The sequence below is a fragment of the Gadus macrocephalus genome, chromosome 13, assembly GCF_031168955.1.
Source record: "Gadus macrocephalus chromosome 13, ASM3116895v1".
NCBI lineage: Eukaryota > Metazoa > Chordata > Actinopteri > Gadiformes > Gadidae > Gadus > Gadus macrocephalus.
This window is the reverse complement of record NC_082394.1, coordinates 576,541-600,989: the sequence shown is the minus strand read 5'-3', so window position 1 is coordinate 600,989 and position 24,449 is coordinate 576,541. Positions and strand designations below refer to the sequence as shown.

The window sequence follows — 24,449 nt, the reverse complement described above, 5'->3', positions numbered from 1 at the left end:
GATAACCAGATGGAACAGTGGTCTGTGTACTGTGTCCAGGTCACTACGGCCGACCCTGGGAACGGGCCCGGGGCTCAGAGAGCCGACACACTTCTATTGTCTGGCAGCTGAGCAGGCTGCATACACAAGTGTGGGAAGCCGTGTGTCGCCGTGGCTCCCAGCTCCGCAGAGAGTGGAGGGCGTGTGACGGGGGCACGCTCAGCCGCGCACGTTGGTGCTCAGAGAGCCAGCTGGGGCAGGAGGACACGGGAGCCTGTGGCCCCAGACTGCAGCGCGTCAGACAGACGGACACGATGAATCACTGGAGGGGTCAAAATGGATATGATATCTAAGGTCCCATGGCTTATACAGTACACGTTGGTGCTCAGAGAGCCAGCTGGGGCAGGAGGACACGGGAGCCTGTGGCCCCAGACTGCAGCGCGTCAGACAGACGGACACGATGAATCACTGGAGGGGTCAAAATGGATATGATATCTAAGGTCCCATGGCTTATACAGTACACGTTGGTGCTCAGAGAGCCAGCTGGGGCAGGAGGACACGGGAGCCTGTGGCCCCAGACTGCAGCGCGTCAGACAGACGGACACGATGAATCACTGGAGGGGTCAAAATGGATATGATATCTAAGGTCCCATGGCTTATACAGTACACGTTGGTGCTCAGAGAGCCAGCTGGGGCAGGAGGACACGGGAGCCTGTGGCCCCAGACTGCAGCGCGTCAGACAGACGGACACGATGAATCACTGGAGGGGTCAAAATGGATATGATATCTAAGGTCCCATGGCTTATACAGTACACGTTGGTGCTCAGAGAGCCAGCTGGGGCAGGAGGACACGGGAGCCTGTGGCCCCAGACTGCAGCGCGTCAGACAGACGGACACGATGAATCACTGGAGGGGTCAAAATGGATATGATATCTAAGGTCCCATGGCTTATACAGTACACGTTGGTGCTCAGAGAGCCAGCTGGGGCAGGAGGACACGGGAGCCTGTGGCCCCAGACTGCAGCGCGTCAGACAGACGGACACGATGAATCACTGGAGGGGTCAAAATGGATATGATATCTAAGGTCCCATGGCTTATACAGTACACGTTGGTGCTCAGAGAGCCAGCTGGGGCAGGAGGACACGGGAGCCTGTGGCCCCAGACTGCAGCGCGTCAGACAGACGGACACGATGAATCACTGGAGGGGTCAAAATGGATATGATATCTAAGGTCCCATGGCTTATACAGTACACGTTGGTGCTCAGAGAGCCAGCTGGGGCAGGAGGACACGGGAGCCTGTGGCCCCAGACTGCAGCGCGTCAGACAGACGGACACGATGAATCACTGGAGGGGTCAAAATGGATATGATATCTAAGGTCCCATGGCTTATACAGTACATATACTCCACCCCCCCCCCCCCTCAGTGTCCCATGGCTTATACAGTACATATACTCTACCCCCCCCCCCCCCTCAGTGTCTCTAGGCTTATACAGTACATATGGAAAGGTACAGTACATCAATGTTTAGTTTTAGATTTAACCGGAATGGAGTAGAATACATTAAAGCTCCGAATTGTATTTGATGTATTCTATGATATTGAATGTATTCAAATAATCAAATGATGTTCCTACAGACAAATCATGATGGTAAGTTATAACATTACAATAAACTAATAATACATAATTTGATAAATTCGTTATTTATTTTCGGTAATGAAAGATATTTGTATGATTCATTAATATCATGTATGTAATTTATTTTGTAATTTGGAATGTAATTTCAATAACAATTTAGAGGTTAACGGTTTTAAACATTTCAAATGAAACATCTTTCATTTGGTCCGGTAACAAGCTGGTAGTCAGAGAGGCGATGGTCCAGTAACGGGCTGATAGTCAGAGAGGCGATGGTCCGGTAACAAGCTGGTAGTCAGAGAGGCGATGGTCCAGTAACGGGCTGATAGTCAGAGAGGCGATGGTCCAGTAACGGGCTGATAGTCAGAGAGGCGATGGTCCAGTAACGGGCTGATAGTCAGAGAGGCGATGGTCCAGTAACGGGCTGATAGTCAGAGAGGCGATGGTCCAGTAACGGGCTGATAGTCAGAGAGGCGATGGTCCAGTAACGGGCTGATAGTCAGAGAGGCGATGGTTCGGTAACGGGCTGATAGTCAGAGGCGATGGTCCAGTAACGGGCTGATAGTCAGAGAGGCGATGGTCCAGTAACGGGCTGATAGTCAGAGAGGCGATGGTCCAGTAACGGGCTGATAGTCAGAGAGGCGATGGTCCAGTAACGGGCTGATAGTCAGAGAGGCGATGGTTCGGTAACGGGCTGATAGTCAGAGGCGATGGTCCAGTAACGGGCTGATAATCAGAGAGGCGATGGTCCAGTAACGGGCTGATAGTCAGAGAGGCGATGGTCCAGTAACGGGCTGATAGTCAGAGAGGCGATGGTCCAGTAACGGGCTGATAGTCAGAGAGGCGATGGTCCGGTAACGGGCTGATAGTCAGAGAGGCGATGGTCCAGTAACGGGCTGATAGTCAGAGAGGCGATGGTCCAGTAACGGGCTGATAGTCAGAGGCGATGGTCCAGTAACGGGCTGATAGTCAGAGAGGCGATGGTTCAGTAACGGGCTGATAGTCAGAGAGGCGATGGTCCGGTAACGGGCTGATAGTCAGAGAGGCGATGGTTCGGTAACGGGCTGATAGTCAGAGAGGCGATGGTCCAGTAACGGGCTGATAGTCAGAGAGGCGATGGTCCGGTAACGGGCTGATAGTCAGAGAGGCGATGGTCCAGTAACGGGCTGATAGTCAGAGAGGCGATGGTTCGGTAACGGGCTGATAGTCAGAGAGGCGATGGTTCGGTAACGGGCTGATAGTCAGGGAGGCGATGGTCCAGTAACGGGCTGATAGTCAGAGAGGCGATGGTTCGGTAACGGGCTGATAGTCAGAGAGGCGATGGTCCGGTAACGGGCTGATAGTCAGAGAGGCGATGGTCCAGTAACGGGCTGATAGTCAGAGAGGCGATGGTTCGGTAACGGGCTGATAGTCAGAGAGGCGATGGTCCGGTAACGGGCTGATAGTCAGAGAGGCGATGGTCCGGTAACGGGCTGATAGTCAGAGAGGCGATGGTCCGGTAACGGGCTGATAGTCAGAGAGGCGATGGTTCGGTAACGGGCTGATAGTCAGAGAGGCGATGGTCCAGTAACGGGCTGGTAGTCAGAGAGGCGATGGTCCGGTAACGGGCTGATAGTCAGAGAGGCGATGGTCCAGTAACGGGCTGATAGTCAGAGAGGCGATGGTTTGGTTATGTGCTGATAGTCAGAGAGGCGATGGTCCAGTAACGGGCTGATAGTCAGAGAGGCGATGGTTGGGTAACGGGCTGATAGTCAGAGAGGCGATGGTTCGGTAACGGGCTGATAGTCAGAGAGGCGATGGTTCGGTAACAGTCAGAGTGGCGATGGTTTCGATAACGGCACCAGAGGTGTGATTAGTGGCGATGGGCCGATGGGAGGCAGACCAGTAGAGGGCCTGTCCGGGGAATAAACAGGCAGATGTGACAATGAGAGCCTGCAGCATGTGGCAGCCTGCGTTCCTGGCAGTCCTCCCTAGCTCTCTGATTGGTTCAGATTGAGAAGCTCCTAGGCTAGTGTGACTGCGCCTTGGCTTCAGGGCAGCGCAAAAAACAGGAAGATGAGGGACCATAATTAATTTTACAACTATGCAATAAAGTTGTCAAAAATTATTCCACAAAAGGCACAGCAGATGAATGCAAGGAAGTCTTTATTTTGTTATCTTGAGAAAAGAGAAAGAACATGAAAGCATATGGTTTCTGGTCACCATGGAGACGTGAATATATGAAGGAGGCAGGAAATAGTTGTCGTGACGAAGCCTAGAAAACAAACAAACAATCAGTAATTATGTTTGAAAACGAATGCTTGTTATTATCTCTTATATATTGTGTGTGTGTGTGTGTGTGTGTGTGTTTGTGTGTTAGTTTACCTCTAGGGCTCCGCTGTTGAAAGTGGACTACTAGGATCTAATTAGTTGTTTTTATACACTTCGTAACGGCTTCAACTTGAGGTCTGTAAAGATAAGATATAATTACAGATACATTTATGGTTTCATTAGATCTCCTAAGTAGTTCTTGCAGAGATAGAAACATTATGAATGGTAGAATATAGAATGATAGATAAGAAAGGAGTGAGACTGGGGACTCTTACGCTTTAGATTCATCTGTCAATCTGTGAATGAAAAAGAGTTTACAATTTTAAGATTTCCTTGATACTTCTTGATTTACGCTACCATAAAAGTCATGAAATTTCTTTGCAGTCGCAAGGATTATGATCATATTGCTTCAGCAGTGGTAGCTTAAGTAGAGGAAGGTCTGCTTAATATTTTTTTGGAGATTACTTAGTAAAGAATACTTACAACGCTTCAGCTGATGCAATTAGTTTAGCCCCCTCCTCACTGTTAAGGACAAAGAGACGTACCAATGATCATTTATGAATTATTATTATTAACTGATTGATTAATAATGTTATTACTAAATTAATCACTTAATCAACTTTTAGGACTGATTCCAAAAAGTCAATGAGGGATTGAAAATGGAAGAGAGAGATGGATGGGTTCAGGAGAGAGGAAGATTTATGTAAAAGTCCTGGTCTGAATCCACAAAGAATTATCTCTTTTCAATAAACATACTAGTCAAGTATTTTTAAACCCAGCAAATAACCACAAAGCAGGGAGGGCATACTTACTTGTTTTGAAGCTTCTCAATTGCTTCACTTAGTGCCTTCATTTCGTCACTGTTCAGGGAAAAGAGAGAGATGCCATTTATTTTAAATCAATTAAAGCTAGGCTAGGCCCTATGGAGGAACCATCTTTATTCGGCTACATATCACGCCTCGTGCCCACTACCTCCGTCCGTTGACTGATCCCCATTGACTTTGAATGGGGACGGACGCGCAATGCATTGTGGATCCGTCCGTTCCGTTGGAGCCTTCGGCTCCGTCAAAAAGTTGAAAAATGTTCAACTTTTTCGGCAGCGACAGATCCGTCATCCAATCAGATCGCGTATGCAAATTTAAGCACTGTGACGCGACTCGGGCTCTGACGATACTGGAAAGCGGGAAAGCGGGTCATCTTGCATCGCAACAAGCAGGAAGAAGCGGGAAGAACCCGGCGAAGCGATTTGATTGGCTGACGGATGCCTCTGCAAAAACTACACCTCCATCCGTCAGCCACGCCTTCCCACGTCCGTTGACTGACGGTGCAGTGGGCATGTTGCGTCAGACCCCTGGCCTCAGCCATCCCTCATAGGCCACGCTCCCAAAACACACGGTTAGCCTGCTAGCTTTAGCACTGACTCTCCAGACCAGTCTGGGAGTGCTGGCGCGAAGGAGGGGTTCGGTCGAGAGGTAGTCTTACAAATCCGACTTTAGGTGAATGTCCTGTTCCATTAATCCGTAAAAAATAACCTTTTTTGAACCCCAGAAAATCCCTCTGGGCCTTAGGTGTAGCCTCACGTCTGTGTCCTCATTGAGTACGCTAGTGGTCCGTCAGCGCGTACAGCAGCCGGCCCTAACTCTACCAGTGCTAGTCAATCTATTCCAATAGGACAACAAAAACTACAACATCTGTCTGAACAGCCATTATTTTTGAAAAAAATGTTGGTATGGAGTATTGACCGGCCACTTTAAGAATCCACTTACTATAATCCCTTCTGAGTAGAATACACGAGATTAGGAGGGAGGATCCTTACCTGTCTTCAACTTTCTTCATTGCTTGTCCCAGTGCCATCATCAAATCACTTTACAGGAAAAAGGGATTTGTTAAGGACTTCATTAAATAAAAAATTAACACGGGGATTAATGAATCAATGAATCATTAAACTAATCAATGATTTGCTATTGATTCAGTGAGTGGTAGATCACGGAAGAGAGAAATAGAGTGATTCAGGAGACAGGTGATGCTTACCTCTGTTCAATATCATCAAGATCTTTAGCAATCTCTGCCGCATCATCACTTTGAAAGCAAAAAATAGCGATATCAATGATATGTAATACAACCATTAATGTATTAACAACTGGTGGTTAACTGATCCGTGAATTGCTAACCCTTTTAATTAGGCATGGGCAAAACTATTCTATTCCAGGAATCAGTTTGTTAAGTCATATGGTCTATGGGGTACGCCCTCAAATGGAGCCTTTTAAAACACCAGAAGATCTCAGACGGTGACGGTGCTCGGAAACAGCACATTTCTGAAGCTCTTTTCTTTTGTATCTTGAATTTATGTGACAATATTTTTGTTTTATGTAAAAAAAATTAAATTGTTTCGGGAATCAGTTCTCGTCGTTCACCTTCGGGATTCGTTCATTCTGACCTAATCGTTTGCGAATCGCCCAAGCCTACTTTTAATGAATGAACTATTAGGACTGACTACAGGGTCACAACCAGTGAGAGGCACCGCAGTTTAAAGAGAGAGGGTTTCAGGAGATGCTTACCTCGCTAGAATTGATTCAACTAGAGAATTGACTCCAGTAGCTGTAACAAAAAGAGGTTTCATAGATGAGGAGGATGACAGATATTCAGATGTTTACATTGAAATCCTTGATACATGCATTATTCACCATAAAAAGGAATATATGGGGGCAAGATAGTCAAGTGACTAGGCTGGGTGGGAATATCCACTAATTTAACTATGCATAAAGGTAACACATAACATTTAACTATGCATAAAGGTTATTATGCTGTCCAGCCAATGTTGAACAAATTAAACCTTCAAAAAAATTTATTCCCAAGTAATTTTGAGACATTTGGTCTCTACCCTGCCTGACCTGACCGTACATCACTGCAGGTTCAACCCCCAACCACCGCAGCCTGTCCCACTCTAGGCATCCTGGAGCAAGATGCCTAAGCCTGCTCTTTCATCACATGTTTGAATTTGCTGCAAAATAAAAGCACCTGCTAAATCAAGGTACAGAATATGTGTGTTGTACGACTACTCACCAGATACTGTGTCCAGATAAAGCCCAATAGCCAGAACTTGAAGAATGAAAGAAAAAAAGAAATGATCAATGTGTACCACCATTCGTTAGAATAATTTGCTTCTCAAACATCAGTGGAGTGTCTCTAGAAGAAAGCTTTTCTTACGGATTACAGTTCGGTTTTAAATCAACATTAAAACAAATTAAACATGATATTAGATGAATTAAGCAAGTACTTACAGGCAATCACTGATAACTTGAAGGAAGCCATTTTTTGCAGGTATTCAGCTGGATGCAAGGATACAATGTCTTCACAATGTGGTCTCTATCTGGACTGGGACTGCTCCTTTTATAGCATCTCAACATACCAAAACAAACAATCACACTAACTGAATTCTTTCATTTACTCATTGGGACTGTTTGCTCTTCATCACAAGATCCTTGTACATGTTTACTGAAAATATTGACTTTAGAATGTTCCCCCCAGGGGTATTAACAACTGCATTAAGCAAACACCAGTCAAACTCATAGTCAAATAATACTATTAAATGTATTTATATCCAGCTGAATAACTGCTGAATGGATTCCTTCAAGTAATTAAAACTGTTGAAGACAATGTCAAATATTGACATTATACTTTGTAAAGAAAACTGTTGTTATTGTAAAACATTAATGGGGTTCACATTAATGCATTGTTTTCAAATACCTGAATGGTGTTTCATGCTATCTTTCAAAAGGTATGTAAGAACTGAAGATATATTGACAACAATATGTAAGAACTGCACGTAATGTAATACAATTGCTGAGCTGCTCCTGTAAGAACTTTGAGTGCAGAATGTAATGCATATTTATATTATGTGTAATTTATTACATTATCAAGCAAGTCAAATATTTTTTGCCTTAAAAGTTTAATAATTGAAATACATTATGAAACTTGTCAATTAATTATGAATTATGAATTAATTATGAATATATTTTGTAAAAGACAGTTACAGTTGCATGCAAACATTTAAATATTATTTGAACAAAACCAGGTCATTGGTCTTGCATTTAAATTCAACTCTACGCAAGCATCAAAGGACAGCTCAATATCTCAAACCAGGTTTCACCTGCTGTACACATTTTATACATTATTCATTTAAATAAAACAACTTGGGAGATACCTGAGCTGTTTAATTGAAACACATTTATACATTTACAATGTTTGATATGGTAAGCCTGGTGTGTGGAATAGTCTTTTGTTTTGACTTCTGCTGGGGCCACTATATACCCATGACATTGAGCCTTGAATTAGAATAAAGACCATTGACAAAGTGATTTTAATGTGTAGAATCTACCTTGAAACACCCGTGTTACCGTGTGAACCTTGTTAATACATAGATAATTGACTTTTCAAATATTGAAAGGCAATTTTGAAAAACAAGCTTTAAAATATTATAGCAAACATATTTTACCTGCTTAATAATGTGATAATTAACTTTCAGTTAAAGGGGACCCATTATGCTTTTCGACTTTTATGACCTATAAACGTTGTTATAATGATTGATAGTCATGTTTAACCATACACAAAAAAACGATGTAGATTTTCGGGAAACTCTTCCTCTCATCTGGGCGCTTTCAGCCTTCTCTGTCAACGGCATATGGGGGGGTGGCAGGAGTACGTCTACGTAGATGTTTCCCGGAAATGTGAACAAGTGAATCGCAATCGTTGTCCCGAGTGTTTAGCGCTCTGCACAGCCACCCCAGACTGTCAGCAGGGAATGCGTCGAAATGCATGTACGTCATTATTTGACACTTTAGTATGGTTAAACATGACTATCAATCATTATAACAACGTTTATAGGTCATAAAAGTCGAAAAAGCATAATAGGTCCCCTTTAATGTTGATGCAATCACAACTGCTCGCCAAAAGGCTTGATATAGAATTTATTTTATGAGGCTTTGTAATGCCTGACATGAAGCCATAGAAGCACCCCTGCAGAAAGGCCCGAAGACTTTTAGGTCAATATTTTCTTTCGACAGAGTACATTCTGTAAGTGTCTGTTTGTTTGCTTGTTGTGGTATGTTAAACTGCCAGCCTAATGCAAATATGTTTTCCCTGAGCATCTAGAGTGAATAAGGTAAACATTAATACATCTAATCAGTACAGGCAAACCGTCAACCTGTTCCAGTTTGACAAACGCAAAGGTACACTTGTAGCATACCAAGTATAAATGCAAAACCATTATATGTATACACTTACCTGGATAGTCCAGAGTTGAGTATCATTTTAGTATAAAGTAAGGGTATCCTCGACTAAGATTTTGTGATGTGTTTAAGACCAGACCCATTTTCGATTTATTTGCGTGCAATATATTTTTGGATATATTCGGCTCAACAATGCATAATTTGTTAGGAATTTTCCATGGTTTAAGGGCTTGAAAAGGCTAATATAATCTACAGTAATAAATAAAATACATTTTGAACTCAAACAGTGGCCGGTCTTTGTGGAGACGAAGAGCTCTATTCTGTCTGACTTCCCACAGTATTCACATCAGACCTTGAAAGACTTGCAACAATGAAGAGACTGTAGAAGTGTTTGACATAATAATCATTTTGAATACATGTGAACGCTGCATTTCAGCAGATAGAACAAATACGGCCACATTGAATTGAGCAGAAGAGCGAAATAATTAAGTTTGCATTTAACTTTTTTGAATCATATTGTCTCGTTTTGAAATGTTGCCAAACTTTAATATTTTTTTCCTAATATTGTTTATCCTTCTTGAGCAGGGGTGCCCAATATGTCGATTGCGATCGTGTGTGTGTAGGTGTTAATCGGTAGCCTGGTAATGTGTATTGGCCTACGTACGGTAGGAATATTCATACTGGTTTAAATAATAAAGGTTATTTCCCATCTTTGCTGAGCAAGAATTTTGTTTGAAAGTTGAGTGATTGAAACAAATAAAAGCCTGGGCTATTGAAGTACCACTGTCATGCACCTACCCGATGCCAAGTGGACCGGGTTGAATTCACTGCGGGTCTCTCTTCTTACTGTCCTTCTCAACACTCTCTGATCTCACTAAAAGGCTGGCAGCACGAAATCAAGGGATAATTATATTAGAAAGAAATGTGCGATTAATCGTGAGTTAACTATGACATTAATGCGATTAATCGTTATTAAATATTTTAGACGCTTGTTGAGTTATCTATATATATTAAAGGTGTCAAGCGATTAAAATATTTAATCGTGCTTAATCGCATTAATGTCATAGTTAACTCGCGATTAATCGCAAAAAAAATTCTATGCTAAATATCCCTCGATTTCTTTGTCCCATAATTCTTCTCATTTTAATTCTCTTATCAACATGGTGAAGTGCATCGGCTTGCCTTGTGCAAATTATTTTTTATTGATAACAACATTGGCATATACTGATCAAAACAGGACGATACAAAAAAAGAGCCTATAGTGCAATTAAAAGACTGCTTTGAACAAATGTCATTTGAACATAGCAGTCAGGCTGCTTCTTTGTTTTGAGCCCAAAAAAAATAAAAGAATTGCGTTAATCGCGCGATAAAATTTTTAACGCTGTTAAAATTGGTTTGCGTTAACGCCGTTAATAACGCGTTTAACTGACAGCTCTAATATATATATATGGATATATATATATAAGCCTATATATTTTTTTAACTATCATCGATTTCATTTTATTTATTTATTTAAAGGACAGTGCACATTGATCAACATTTCTTAAATGTGCCAGTGTTAGCCAGCAGGCTCATTTTCAACTGTAGTCCTTTGGCAAGATGTTATACTAGACAAAGTTGGATGGACGAAAGTTGTCTGTCAGACTTTGAGAAACGGTTTCAAGACTACATTTATGAGCTATCCATTTAGAGAAGATGTTGAGGTTGATTGTCTTGCATCAAAAATTGCAGCACTGTTTCACCTGAACAAGTCTGCCGTGGAGAATGAGATTTTGAGACTTAAAGCTGATATTGAGCTTAAGTCCAGGGCTCATGGACAATTTTGGAACTTGCTTACAAAGGATGAGGAAATTCGCAACCTTCTAGACTTCATTATTTGGCTGTACTTTTTTTATGCTCGTAAGCCTTTTCTTACATGAAGATTATTAAAGGTGACATATTATACCAACAGGTGTGAGTGTGATTAGCCGTTACAAGCCGTTTTGAAAATCTGCCTTGGGCGTGTCCACCTAGATGTACCCTGGATAGATCAGTCTACCAGCCTACACAGTGGACTGTAGCAAACGTTGCTCATCTACCTGTCATACATCTAGGTGGACACGCCCACTTGGGATGTCAGAAAAGGAAGATTTTCAAAACGGCTTGTAACAGCTAATCACACTCATGGTGGTATAATATGTCACATTTAAGTGTGAATACCATTCCACCATGACTGATTACCATGACTAGCTACCAGCAGCTACTGTCCGGACTAAGCAACCATGGCTGACTCCATTTAGTGCAAGTCTTCAGAGCATGTACTCAGTATACAAAAATAAATAGATGTTTAGCATTTCTTTATGTAGGTAGATAATTTTGACCTGGTCATTTTGAAAGTAGCAAGCCAAAAAAGTGGTAACCCCTGTTCTAGAGTAACACTCTAGAATGTGCTTTACTTGAAAAAGAAAATGGTTGGATGGTTCAACAGTCATGACACAAAGTGTGTATCAGACAAAAAATAGAGACAATTATTTAAAGCTGAAATATAAACACACAGTCAAACCGCTAACCCACATAGAAAACCATTGTGTAACTTATATAACCTATAACCTTAGCTGAATTTAGACCTTAGATAAAAATTTAGACCTTATTTCAACATCTGAAAATTGAAAATGCCTCTGCCCCTCTCCTCTGGAGGGTCAACGTATTTATCCATCCTCATATTAGATAAATGGTTTTGATTGATAGGTCTATCTCGTACCTGGCAGAAATATTTTTGCAGAGATGGTACACATGTCTCTGGCGCATAAAGTTTACTCATTAATCACAGCTGGCACTGCAGAGCTTTAATTATCTTGCTAGTTATGCAGATATTTGCGTTGACCTGTTCCAACCCATATACCAAGAGAAACATACTGAATTCAATTTACAATAAAGTTTCACAAAATAATTCCACGAAATACACAACAATTGAATGCAAGAAAGTTTTTATTTTAAGGTTGATCACTTTTCAGTTATCTTGAGAAGAGAGAAAGAACATCACAGCATTTGGTTCCTGTTCACCGTGGAGATGCTTGAAAGATGCGTTCCGAGGTAGCAAGGAGAGTGCACCTGGAAAGGCACACAAACACAATTAATAATATGTTGAATAATTAATGTTTGTTTTTAGTTATTATCCCTGAGAGTGGGTGTGTGTGTGTGTGTGTGTGTGTGTGTGTGTGTGTGTGTGTGTGTGTGTGTGTGTGTGTGTGTGTTTACCTCTGTAGGAAGTGGACCAAAAGCCACTACTGAGCAGAAGATTCCAAGCACTGTGCAAATCCCTTAAGAGAAGGAGATCTGTAAAGGAAGAACATATAGTTACTGTAAACTTGTTGACGTCGTAAAATTTCATTTGTAATTTGTCTTTTGAAGAGATAGATAGATTATGAGTGGTTGAACAGAGGAACAAGAGAGATGAGCGATCAAGGGTTTTCTTACAATTCAGCGTCTGCTTCGGTGACAAATGCACTCTCCTCCTGGTCAGAACTGAAAAAACGAAAGAGAAAGTTGACACTTCGTAAGATTAAATTTGTACCTCTTAATGTAAGCTACCATTAAAGTCATACATTAGTTCTGCGCTAAGGTGCCAAAATGGCATTGTGTTTTAGCCCTTTAAGTATACTAATTAAGACATGTACAACAGTGGATTGTACTATAGTACAGTTTTACGGCAATGGCCTTTCTATAGAATTGTATTTTGTTTAAGTTGACCAGATAATATAATGTATTAAATTAGAGATAATATAGAGATGCATATGACGGAGGTAGAGGGATTGAGCAGAGGGGAATCTTACGCCACTGTCAATGCAACATGTAGAGAAGCGAAATCGTCCCTGTAAAGGAAAAAAAGCGACGCCATTGATTTGATACCACAAATTCCATACATACTGATTCATTGATAATGTTTGTACTAAATTAGATAATTAGATTAGATTCGATCATTGAAGAGAGCGAATGGTTACTTACGATTCCAGAATATGCTCCAATGCTGTAGAAATCTTTTCCATATCTGAACTGTAAAAGAAAAGACATACCATTGATTTGTAACTACTGAATTAATGGAGAAAACGTATTAACAAAGTGATTAATGCAACCATTAATGATCAATACCAACAACTACTATTAGTACTGACTATAAGGCTAGAGTCATTGAGAGATAATAGAGGGATTCAGGAGAGAGGGGATGCATACCTTTCCAGAACTGCCTGGAGTGCTTCTCCTAGTTCAGCCATAGCTGGACTGTGAAGGAGAAAGAGAAGGATACCAATTGAGTACATAAGCAGAAGCATCTCAATCTATTTGCATGCAATGTTATGCATTTGTAGCACCCACAGTAGTCTGCAAGCAATAGCAGAACTGGCCACGGTAAGGTTCATTTCATATTTAACCTTAATTTGAATTTTTTCTCACAGAATGTCGTAAATTGATGGAATAAATGTCAAGTATAAAACAAACCACTTTGGTTAGAAAGTGAATAAATCGATGAACATCTGGAATTGACTGAACAAGGTGCGACGGCCCCATTGCGTTGAGGTCTTCTGACCTCTGTTAATTAAGGCCAGTAACCCACACCTTCTAGGCAGGTCATGAGAAAGGCTAGAGTCAAGGAGAGATCGCAAATGGAATAGAGAGCTAGAGGTATGAAGGAGAGAGAGGATGGGTACCTGTTTACAAGTTTGGCAACTGCATCATAAACGTCAGTCACCACTGAACTGTAAAGCAAAAAGAGAAACCATTGATTTTTTGTTAGGTGGTTTAAAGTTAAAAAATGATTCATTGACTAATTCATTACATACTAACAGAGGAATTCACTATAAGGACTGACTCTTCAAGGTGTCAGTGAGAGATGGTGGAGAGATAGAGGGATTCAGGAGGAAGGGGACTCGTACCTGTTTAGAAATTCCGCATTATTTTGTTCCAATTCAACCACAGCGTCACTGTAAAGGAAAAATTAATATACCAATTGACTACAAAAGGAGAAGCATCTAGATCTTTCTGCTTAAAATGTTTTGCATTTGTACCACAAACATGCAATAATCACCAAGGAATAACCGAACTGGACAGGCTAAAGTTAGTTTCATATCAAACATTAATTTCACTTTTCTCCCCATGTCCACTTCAGACCCCAGAGACAGGTCGTGACAAAGGCTAGGGGTCAAGAAGAGGTTATTGAGAGAGAGCTAGAGGTATTCAGGAGATCGAGGATGGTTACCTGTTTAGAAATTCAACAATTTCTGCATCAAGCTCTTTCATCGCTGCACTGTAGGGAAAATATATACCATTGATTTGTAGTTAATTTATCAAAAAAGTTTTAAAATGATAAATAGATCAATGAATTACATAATAATCAATGAATTCAGTATTAGGATGCCTGATTTCAAGGCATTAGTGTGAGATGGTGGAGAGATCATGGGGAGTCATACGTGTTGTTAATTTCCTCAGCCACTTGTTCCAAATCGACCGCAGCGTCACTGTTAAGAAAAAAGAAAGATACCAATTGACTACAAAAGGAGAAGCATCTAGATCTTTCTGCTTAAAATGTTATGCATTTGTAGCAGATTTGAACCATAGAAATTTGATTTATTCAGGAGAGAGAGGAGGTTTACCTGCTTAGAACCTCAGCAGCTGATTCTGAAAGGTCAGTTATTGTACTGTAAAGGGAAGAAGAGATACCATTGAACTGAGTAAAGGAGAGGTCGTTAATGGAAGGGAGAGGTTGAGGGATTCAGAAGAGAAAAGGGATGCTTACCGGTTCACTATTGTCTCAACTTTTTCTTCCCTGAAATGGAAAGACAGAGCGATACCATTCATTTGCAATGAATTAATGAAATAAAAAACCAACAAACCGATAATTGACTCACTAAATTAAGTTATGGTGAGAAAATAATCAGATTAAGTGCACTTACAAGGTTATAGAAGCAGCTGTAAAACAAAAGCACAATTCCAAAGATTAGGAGGATAAGTATTCTGATGTTTTCATAACAAATATTTATACATGCATGCTTCCCCATAAAAAACACCCTGAGCAAGTAACCTAACCCCTGTCTTCTTATAAATACAACGTTTCTGAATTGACTGCAAATTGCTTTGGATAAAATAAATAAATAGTAATTATGTATTGTATGACTACTCACCACAGACCGTGTCCAGGTAAAGCCCAATGGCCAATACTTGAAGAAAGAGGGAAAGAAAGACAGACAATGCTGTGATCCATGGCATTTTCTAGAATCATTTGTTTCTCCAACATCAGGAGTGTTCGCCACAAGACTATCTCACTGAGAGTCTTAAATCATGTTTTGAAGAATGGTTTTCTTATGAACTACAGTTTGTTTTAGACACAATAAACGGAGGAGGTAAGAGTAATAATCAAGCAAGTACTTACAGGCAATCACTGATAACTTGAAGGAAGCCATTTTTTGCAGGTATTCAGCTAGATGCAAGGATACAATGTCTTCAGAATGTGTTCTCTATCTGGACTGGGACTGCTCCTTTTATAGCATCTCTCAACATACCAAAACAAGCAAACAAACAATCACACTAACTGAATTCTTACATTTACTCATTGGGACTGTTTGCTTTTCATCACAAGATCCTTGTACATACTGACTGAAAATATTGACCTAAATGCCATTCCCCCCAGGGGTATTTACAAACTTTAGTGAGTAAACACCGGCCAAACATACCATGAAATAATATTATTCATAAAAAAAAAGTAAGGTCAGTTTTAACTTTGATTAAAAAGAATATGCATGATAACTGATTTGATTTTTGATTTTAGTTTATTTATCCTCGGAAAACACATTGAGGGAAAAATCAATGTGTGAAAAATCAATTATAAAATAAAGTAAATAATACAATAAAGAAAAGTAAAAATACAATGTAGCCGCATCAATTTTGGATACAAAAAAATTAGCAATTACAGTCACTATAGGAGAATAGTGTAGGAAAGGATATGAGGTTAATCAATTCTCTCAGTGAAACAAAAGCACACAACTTCAAGTATTTTTGGAGCTCGTTCCAAATGGAAGGTGGTTTATGACAGAAGGCTGTCTTCCCTGATTCAGTCTTTTAATGGGACCCCTCTGGGTGCGGGTACTGAGGGTATTGCTATTCCAGCTAATGAGAGAGGAGAGATACGTGGTAAGAAGGCAATACGTGGTAAGAAGGCAATGACCATCTCTTTTCACAGAAAAAGCTGGCCAGCCAACCTTGCTATACAGAGTAAAGTGGTGTGTACCATAATTGTCCCCAGTGATATAAGGAGGGCAGAATGGTAAACAGCATCCAGGGGTTTTGGCGTGCTGTGAGATGCATTTCCATAAATTATGTCACCATAGTCTAAAACAGATACGTAAAGGGCCTCAATAATACGCTTCCTGTCAAAGTTAGTAAAACTACATTTGTTTCTGTAGCGTAATCTCAGTTTCATTATGATCTTTTTCACAAGCAGATCAACATGTGTTTTAAAGTCAAGCTTTTCATCCAGCCAAATTCCTAGATACTTGTAGCTGGTGACTCTTTCCAGAACAGTACCTATTTTAGAACAGAGTTGTAGACTGTTAAAATCTATGTTCCTGGCTTTGGAGAATAACATTCATTTTGTTTTGGTACAATTTAGGACGTGTAGTTCATTTGCAGTTGCGGTGTTAATTAGGATGTTGTCAGCTTACTGTTTCATTAAACTGTAATCAGAAAACGAGGTATATGCTATAGACCGTATAGTATCTGTGGTATAAAGGCTGGGGCGAATTTCGAATTATAAATATGTACACTTTATGTTGAAAGTATGGACCGTCGTGATTCCCATTGAAACAATGGCACAGTGATTTTTTTTTTCTTACGGTTTTCGTTTACAGATTTTTCCTAAACGGTTATGATTTACTAACCGGTTAGACGTGTACCCGTGCACACCCCTAGTCTGAAGCCTGATTGAAATGGACTCAAGATAGAGAATTTAGATAAAAGTGATTTAAGTGGAGCATTTACAATTTATTCAAGAATTTTTGAAAGACAGGATAGCTTTGAGATTGGTCTATATTTGTTCATGTTAGCTTGCCACCGCCCTTATGTAATGGAAGAACAAGTGCTGTTCTCCAAGTTGCAGGAATAACACCAGTTGTTATGGAGAGATTGAAGAGGTTGGTGAAATGACAGTTGCTGAGGTTTTCAAAAAGAATCGGTCCAGCTTGTCATTACCAGTGGCCTTTCTGAGGTCAATGCTTCTCAGGGCATTGTACACCTGAGGTAAATCTAGTGGTAACAAGCTAGCACAGCTATCAGCGGGATGAATTGAGGTGGCGGGGAATGTGTTGTCATTTTCTTGTGAGTCAGTGGCAGGGACAGTGTTTTCAGAAAGGAATCCTGCTGCAGCAAAATGTAGAGAGAGCAGAGCAGATATCATTGGGCTCAGTAAACGGATTGAAAGCAGAGCAGATATCATTGGGCTCAGTAAACGGATTGAAAGCAGAGCAGATATCATTGGGCTCAGTAAACGGATTGAAAGCAGAGCAGATATCATTGGGCTCAGTAAATGGATTGAAAGCCATCTCATTATTCAGCAATTGTGAGAGTATCAGCTATGTCACTGAGAGATAGGTCACCTGAAAAGGACTATTCGTTGAAATGCTTAAAATTCCATTTGGTTGACACCCGTCAGCTCGATCTTCAGTCCCGAATGCAAATGAAGGGACAATGATCGCTAATACCAAGATCTGAATCTTCCTTTGCAACATATTTGTCTGGTCTATTTCAGAATATGAGATCAATAAAAAATAAAGTGGAATGAGAAATGTCTTTTAAATTAGGGAGAGTGGGTTCATTTATTAGCTGGTTAAGGTGCAGGTCGTGAAAGCTCTTTAAGACCTGTGATGCATTGGTTAACTAATCTTAAAGGTTAAAAATCACCTAAAACAATTACTTCGGAATAAGATAGCGGAGCAATAAGTTCAGACATCTTATGAAGGGCCAGAGTCGGGGCAACAAATCTTTATTATTATTATTAATAAAGATACCCTTTCACAGCCTTAACAAAAAAGAACAATATTTATATCTGAGAATCTAAAAATATCATTCTGCAGAGCGATCTAATGCCTCATTAAAGCCGGAGCAGTGTGTATCTGTATGATCTTATGAAAAGAAGATCACACAAAGTATTATGTTTTTGTTCTCCTTGTGATGGGCCCCTTCAATCTACTCTAGGGATATGGTCCTCTGCATCAGAGCCTGCCATATTGCACCCCGATGTTTCTAAAGTAGTAGGACAAACAGCCCTAGAGACACAACGTTTTCATAAATATGCGTTTTGGACAGAGTTCTATAAAGAAGGGCTTCGTGTCGACCAGTTTGTGATCGTGTGTGGGTGTTGTTCCTTCTCTGTGTACGTTCCCTACTCTCCCTAGAATGAATTTTGTTGTGCTGAGGCTTTGTGCTGGCCGACATGCAGCCTCATAAGCCCCCTGGGGGAGGGCTGGAGGGCTTTAAGGTTGATGTTCTCTTTAAACATCTACAAGGATGGGGGATTAAGAGCAAATACTCCCAAGGAGTTAACCTAAGAATTCTGTTTGCATCTTTGTTTGTTTGCATGTTTTGTTCTGTTAACATGCCCCTGGAATGTCAAGATGCTTTTGTTTTGCATTTATTGTGAAAAGGTTGAAGAAATGTACGTGTATGTATGCTCTTTTTAGGGCCACAGTGAATATGACTTTCTGATCCGTCTGCCATTCTTTTATGATGAATATGTGAAGCATGATTAAATGACATCATCAAGACTGTCGATGGCCAGAGATGTCAGTGGTCTTTGAAGAAATGGGAGCTTTTTTACTTTGCCATCAAAGAAAACACAAAACATTGTTAGTAAGGTTTCAGCTTGTAAGGTGACAAATGGGAGTTTGTTACAAAGATAGTAAGACAAATGGATGTATCAGACACCAGGTTACTCAAAATATGAACTGTTTGAGTATTGCATTGCACAATCAAACACAATAGCACTGTTCCCATTCCCTCTATGTCCAACCTTTGCACGTTTTGAATTGCTCGCACCTTGAAAGAGGAGAAAATACAAACAATAAATCAACAGGTCCTTAAAGATCCTTTTTCCGGGAGATATAAACTGTGATGACACCAACTCCCAGTTTGTTACATTTGTAAACCTTCAAATGCAAGGGCTTTCACCAGTGGTCCATAAGCATGCACTCATTCAGTGATGGACAGTGACTTAACAGACAAAGATTACGTGAAAATAAATGAGATTTTTACTTTAATACAAGCAAACATGAAAAATCGATCTGAAACTGAAAAACTGGCCTCTGTGACCTCAGTCATCACCAACAGCACCAATCTAATACATGCCCTGAATTTAAATGAATGAGTCGGAGATCACGACAACTCCATAAGACAACGCCTGTATAAATAAAGTAAAACAAAACATTTTGAATGTTAATTGTTAACACTTTCTGAATATGAATTTAATGCTACAATATAATCCTGCGCATGTTGTGTTTGAGTTTATGCTCTGGAGGAGTGTGTGATCAGCGGTGAATATAACTGGAGGCTATGACTCAAAGTGTTTGTATTTGTAGAGTTTTTGACAGAGAACAACACCCACTTGTACATCGTTTTCCATTGATGAGATCTCATTTTATACTATGTTTAAGACATTGCATGTATAATCCCTGATTGGCATATCCACAATGTCGAAGGTCCCTCATTAGTGCCCAGGGGCACTACAGTTAGGGTCAGACGTATGGGAGGGGTATCATCTCTGATAGGCTTTGCGACTCTATTTTAATTAAATGCTGTTAAAGTGTCTCTCTAATGGTTAATTTGTTATGTGTGTTATGTTTTTTGCTTTCATAGCAACTCATTTTCTTATTTATTGAAGTGAAGTGAACTGTAAGACTTCACTTCACTTTTGATATTTTTTTTATGCCACCTGTCACGTTAAAATTGTACCGGGGGCGAAAATTGTACCGGCCTACGTCATCAGTTGTTGACAAATTCCAAACCTGACTGGCAACAGACGACGCGATCGTCTGTTGCCTGGCAACGGGCGATCGCGTCGAATGACGTAGGAAGGTTCTTGAACATTCGCGAACTTTCATGCTCGTTCATTGCACTCCTTCATTGAGCGTGACAAGACAGGTTATTGAAACCTGCTTTAAACACTCAGTTTACTAGCTAAATTCGATTAAACAATTCAATACAATACAAATATAAAGTAAAAACAAGTGTTATCTAGCGATCCGTTATCTGTATTATATTATTTGGTGTTCGGTACATGAGCGCGAATGGTTTTTGAAACCTGCTTTAAACACTCAGTTTACTAGCTAAATTCGATTAAACAATTCAATACAATACAAATATAAAGTAAAAACAAGTGTTATCTAGCGATCCGTTATCTGTATTATGTTATTTTGTCTTTGGAAACATGAGCCGAATGTTTTTTGAAACCTGCCCGGCAACGGACAACCCAATCAAATCAGTTGTCAAGTTATCAACAACTGATGACGTAGGCCGGTACAATTTTCGCCCCCGGTACAATTTTAACGTGACACAGCCATGTTCCATTTATTTACAAGGTGCTCTTATATTCTATAGATCTAAGATGGCCGCCGATGTTGACACAGCCGCACGGCGTCTTATCAAACAAAGGATTAAACCTGAGATCTACACCACTATTGATGGCAAAACTATCGTGGAAGATGAACTGTTAAGTTTCCTTGCTGTCAAACTGAAGACTGTGCCTCAGGATGACATTATCCTGATGGCTGTAAATCACTTTGGATCAGAGTGGATTGAAAGCTCCAAGAAGGCCCTGTTTGAACTGTGTCCTGGCACGGGGCAGCGCTGTGTAGCTTACAAAGGACTACAGAAAGATGCCAACAATGTTAAGAGTTGTCTGAAACTACTGAATGAGGTTGGTGAGGATGTTCCTCGCTTTGTGTCCTATCACTTGGATGATTTACCACCAGTGACTTTTAATAGCCTTGATGTCTCTTGCCTGGTTAGTAAGATTGAACGCCTAAGTGTAGAGATAGCCTCCATGAAAAATGCTGTGAGTGAGCAGTCGACTGTATGTGAGAACCTTTGTCGAATAACCACAGACATTAACCAACGCCTGAGTGTGATTGAGCAACCCAGTTCCAGCAAGGGGAATGCAGCCACTATCATGACCTGTGAGGGGGCCCAGCTCCACGGACCAAGTCACAGGAAGCCTGCGCCCGGGGCCTCGGCGTTGGCCGTCGCTGAGGAGCCAGCTAAAACCTTAGTCATCTTGACTTAAGTCTAAGTTGCAGTAACTCGTAATTTTGAGTTGAAACTACTTTAAATCCTTAATCATCCTGACTTAAGTCTAAGTTGCGGTAACTCATAATTCTAAATTAAGAAAACTTTGAAACCCAAGTCATCTCGACTTATGTTTACTTTGCGGTAACTTGACATTTTAAGTTATCTCATCATCTCATTTTCGACCGCTTATCCGGGGTCGGGTCGCGGGGGGAGCAGCTCAAGCAGGGGGCCCCAGACTTCCCTTTCCCGGGCCACATTGACCAGCTCTGACGGGGGGATCCCGAGGCGTTCCCAGGCCAGTGTTGAGATAATCTCTCCACCTAGTCCTGGGAAATTTTTAAGTTATGAATACTTTAAATCCTTAGTCATCTTGAATTCTCAAACTTGCAATAACTTTGAAATATGAAAACTTTAAAGCCATACTCATAACTCAACTTCAACTTGCAGTAACTCTATATATAATACATCATGCATGAACGAAATTACAGGGGCTATAATATCTCAATTCAATTCTTTTTTTATTGAACATGTCTTGCATGTCTCAAGTGCTGTGCAAAAGCACAGAAGACCAATAGCTCACCCGATCAGGTGAAACAGTTGCTTTCTTAAAACATTGGAATATCAGCACGTGCTGTATTAAAATGCATAATACAGCATTATTCCTATAGACAGGAAGAGAATAGATATTTGGGGGACTGAGTAAAATAAGTAAATATACAAAAGGGCAGCATGAACATTAACAATTTAAAACAGGCCCAACAAGTTTGTTTTCAACAGAACTTGCAGCTCAACATTAGGTTCTGACACAGGGTTACAGAAGAAGTTTGTTTTTGAGGGATCTGACTCTTGCAGAGAGATCTGTCCCCAGCTCCAAAAAGATCTTTTGAAACATTTCAAAGGTGTATCGCAGTTCCTTGGGAAACTGGATGTTCAGAGCGTATATCGGCCCAAAGAGCAACGCAAGGGCCGTTGGCAGGTCAGGGAGGTCTTGTAAGACGATATGTTCTTCTAAAACCACAGCTACATTTTTAAGTCTTGCAGGAGCAGAACTTTGATCCTCCATCACAGAAAGTATCCCCACTTTGAGACCCCTTGTCTTCTCCTCTTCTGGGTCAGTATCCTTGTGATGACAGACATAGACAAATGTATGATTAATAAATGAAACAAAAGGTTTGTCTTTAAATTCCTATGGCTCAGAATAAGCTCTTACTCTCAAATAACTATAAAAAATATTATATTTATTTTACCTTGAGACACTTATGTTAAAAAACAGAACATTTCCATCTCGTAAGTTTCAGACTAAATAAAGTAATAGCCAACGAAGTACAGCTTTTTACGACACTTAATGCATTGACATAAAGAGGGCAAGGAGAACATTGGAATTGATAAACTGGATGAAAATAAAGGGCAGAGAGGTTAAAGTCAATAACAGAATAAACATTATGATCCAAGCAGTCTATTTTACAATATTGTTAGTAACAGTATAATCCAAGTGACGGTTGCTACTAATGACCACTCACCAGACAATTCCTGAACAGCTTCTCGTGACTCTCACGGAGAAATAAAGGAAGGCCCTTCAATGCTGCGGTCTGTCTGTGTCCTGTTATGTAATTTGTCTTAAACACAAAGAGATGGATAAAAAACATTACTACAAAATCAAAGTAACATGTACTAAAGTAGAGAGCAAACAGGAAAACGTCAATGGTGAGTTTATCTGATATATTTCGTCCAATTTCTTAGTTTAATTCATTCGTTTTTATTAACTTACTGTAGGTAGAGGACTAAACAAATTTAATCACACAATTTAGTGCATCACTGAATGAAGCATAATACTATATATGGTGTGCCCGCATGCACGCGCCCGCCTGGCTGAACGGCTGAAAAGCACAACATGTCCCAGCGAAAACGCTAGTATTCATTAGTATCCACTGAAATACAACAACCACACAATAGAACCCACAAACTAACCGTTTAATTAAGGCAGCTGTAGACCGGTCTTACACGCCGTAAAATCTGTTTTTTTTCCAATGGAGTCTGGTGACTTGGAGCTTATAAGCCACCAGACTCCATTGAAAAAAAGTGTAATCGTACGGCGTGGAAAACCGTCCTACAGCTTCCTTAATTTAACAGTTAGTTACACATAGCTAGAAGTGTATGCTACTGTATTCTTGCAATAACGAGATATGTCTAGTAGAATACCGAGTATTTGAACTTGCCGGTCTGAAAGGACTGCAGCGCCGTTCTCGCACGACTGCGCTGTTTGCTGCTTGAACATACCGAGAAAAGCACCGCAGGCCTCGTCCTAGCTTGCGATAAGCTAAAGCTAACGGCGACGGCGAGCATTATTTATTCTGTTTAGGGTCATACTATCGTCAGTGAAAATGCATACCTTATCCACTTATTTATCGTGTATTATATTCACATTCATGAAAAAACTCACACTTCAAGGCCCAATCTCAATACTTCCCCTTACCCCTTATCTCCCCCCTTACCCTTGAAGTTGCGCGTTCATGTGAGAGCTAGTGGTGTCTCAATACCCAATTTGATCAAGATTAAGGGATAAGATTGAGTGCTATGTACCCCTTATTTTTAAGATGATTTGAGAGCTCACTTGCTCCTCCAAGGGCTATCCCAGAGCACATAGCGAAACCGGGAATTTAAAAAAAAACATGGCTGCTTGATGCGAGGAATATTTTACAGCTATCTACACAACTTTTTATATGTTTATAATGACTCGGTTTGATCTGAAATGTGCTACACGAACGATGCATAGTATTGTAGGTCTTAACTGAAGCTTTCAAACGGTAGTTTTAGGATACAATTAGCGCGTATACCACCACTCCATTGGCTTATATGGTAGCTTGCCAGCTAGATGCTAGGCCTGCTGCAGCGGATTCGAATTGTATCCGAATCCGTTCGGTTCGTTTACCACAGTTCGGAGCATTCTGGAGATCCGCGGATTTCGGTTTCATGAAGGCATTGCCTTATGTAGCGTATT

The 24,449-nt window shown here is 40.6% G+C and overlaps 4 long non-coding RNA genes across 4 annotated transcripts; all 4 read right to left on the bottom strand.

Annotated features, from left to right (window-relative positions):
• Positions 1-3,738: 3,738 nt before the first annotated feature.
• Positions 3,739-4,061, bottom strand: LOC132471136 (uncharacterized). Its single transcript, XR_009528771.1, has 2 exons — positions 3,975-4,061; positions 3,739-3,864 (listed from the first exon to the last, which is right to left on the bottom strand). It is a non-coding gene; the product is annotated as an uncharacterized LOC132471136 (long non-coding RNA).
• A 313-nt stretch (positions 4,062-4,374) lies between these two features.
• LOC132471134 (uncharacterized) lies at positions 4,375-7,349 on the bottom strand. Its single transcript, XR_009528769.1, has 7 exons — positions 7,202-7,349; positions 6,984-7,019; positions 6,479-6,518; positions 5,952-5,999; positions 5,737-5,784; positions 4,733-4,780; positions 4,375-4,442 (listed from the first exon to the last, which is right to left on the bottom strand). It is a non-coding gene; the product is annotated as an uncharacterized LOC132471134 (long non-coding RNA).
• A 4,748-nt stretch (positions 7,350-12,097) lies between these two features.
• Positions 12,098-15,699, bottom strand: LOC132471135 (uncharacterized). Its single transcript, XR_009528770.1, has 11 exons — positions 15,549-15,699; positions 15,301-15,336; positions 14,773-15,088; positions 14,590-14,637; positions 14,379-14,426; positions 14,056-14,103; positions 13,831-13,878; positions 13,358-13,405; positions 12,605-13,180; positions 12,386-12,463; positions 12,098-12,238 (listed from the first exon to the last, which is right to left on the bottom strand). It is a non-coding gene; the product is annotated as an uncharacterized LOC132471135 (long non-coding RNA).
• A 6,251-nt stretch (positions 15,700-21,950) lies between these two features.
• Positions 21,951-23,845, bottom strand: LOC132471193 (uncharacterized). The gene is made up of 2 exons (XR_009528789.1): positions 22,972-23,845; positions 21,951-22,571 (listed from the first exon to the last, which is right to left on the bottom strand). It is a non-coding gene; the product is annotated as an uncharacterized LOC132471193 (long non-coding RNA).
• Between the last annotated feature and the right edge of the window lie 604 nt (positions 23,846-24,449).